We start from the raw sequence: 1,398 nt of genomic DNA, 5'->3' as shown, positions 1-1,398 counted from the left end.
AGGTTAAAGTGTTCTCCCACTGGTTTTTGAGTATTTTGATTCCTGATGTCAGATTTGTGTCCATTAATTCTTTTGCGTAGAGACTGTCCAGTTTGGCCAATGTACATGGCAGAGGGGCATTGCTGGCACATGATGGCATATATCACATTGGTAGATGTGCAGGTGAACGAGCCCCTGATGGTGTGGCTGATGTGATTAGGTCCTATGATGATGTCACTTGAATAGATATGTGGACAGAGTTGGCATCGGGGTTTGTTACAAGGATAGGTTCCTGGGTCAGTGGTTTTGTTCAGTGATGTGTGGTTGCTGGTGAGTATTTGCTTTAGGTTGGGGGGTTGTCTGTAAGCGAGAACAGGTCTGTCTCCCAAGATCTGTGAGAGTAAAGGATCATCTTTCAGGATAGGTTGTAGATCTCTGGTGATGCGCTGGAGAGGTTTTAGTTGGGGGCTGAAGGTGACAGCTAGTGGTGTTCTGTTATTTTCTTTGTTGGGCCTGTCTTGTAGGAGGTGACTTCTGGGTACTCGTCTGGCTCTGTCAATCTGTTTTTTCACTTCAGCAGGTGGGTATGGTAGTTTTAAGAATGCTTGATAGAGATCTTGTAGGTGCTTGTTGTTTGCTTGCGTCCAGTTGACCAAAAGCCCCACAACACTGGATCACTGACCTGTCCTCTTCATTGCTTACCACTCCCCCCATTTTTATGTCATCTGCAAACGTTATCAATGATGATTTTGTGTTTTCTCCCAGGTCATTGATAAAAATGGTAAATAGTGAATGTTCAAAAACGTTAAGAACTGATCCCGGCAGAAACCCACCGGAAACACGCCTGCTCGGGGACAAGTCCCTGTTGACAATTACACTTTGAGACCTATCACTTAGCCACTTTTTAATCCATTTCATGTGGGCCATGTTAATTTTATAGCATTTTGTTTTTTTAATCAAAATGCCCTGTGGTACCAAATCAAACACCTTACAGGAGTCTAAGTCTATTATATCAACACTATTATCTTTATCAAGCCTGTAATCTCATTAAAAAAATCAAGTTAATTTGACAGGATGTATTTTCCATAAACCCCTGTTGATTTGCATTCATTACATTACCCTCCATTAATTCTTTATTGACTGCATCCGGTATCAGCCGCTCCATTATCTTACGTGGGATTGATGTCCGGCTGACAGGCCTATAATCACCCAGCTTAGCCCATTTACCCTTTTTCAAAATTGGCAGAACATTAACTTCCTTCCAGATTTCTGGAACTTCCCCTGTGCTCCACAACTTATTGAAAATTCAGCTTTAACGGTCCAGCGAGCTCCTCAGCCAGCTCTTTTAAAACTCTTGGATGCCAATTCTCTGGCCCTGCAGATTTCCTCCTGCAGAAGAAGGTGAAAGAAACTTCCTTG

The sequence above is a fragment of the Trachemys scripta genome, chromosome 7 (assembly GCF_013100865.1).
Source record: "Trachemys scripta elegans isolate TJP31775 chromosome 7, CAS_Tse_1.0, whole genome shotgun sequence".
NCBI lineage: Eukaryota > Metazoa > Chordata > Testudines > Emydidae > Trachemys > Trachemys scripta.
This window is presented reverse-complemented; position numbering follows the sequence as displayed.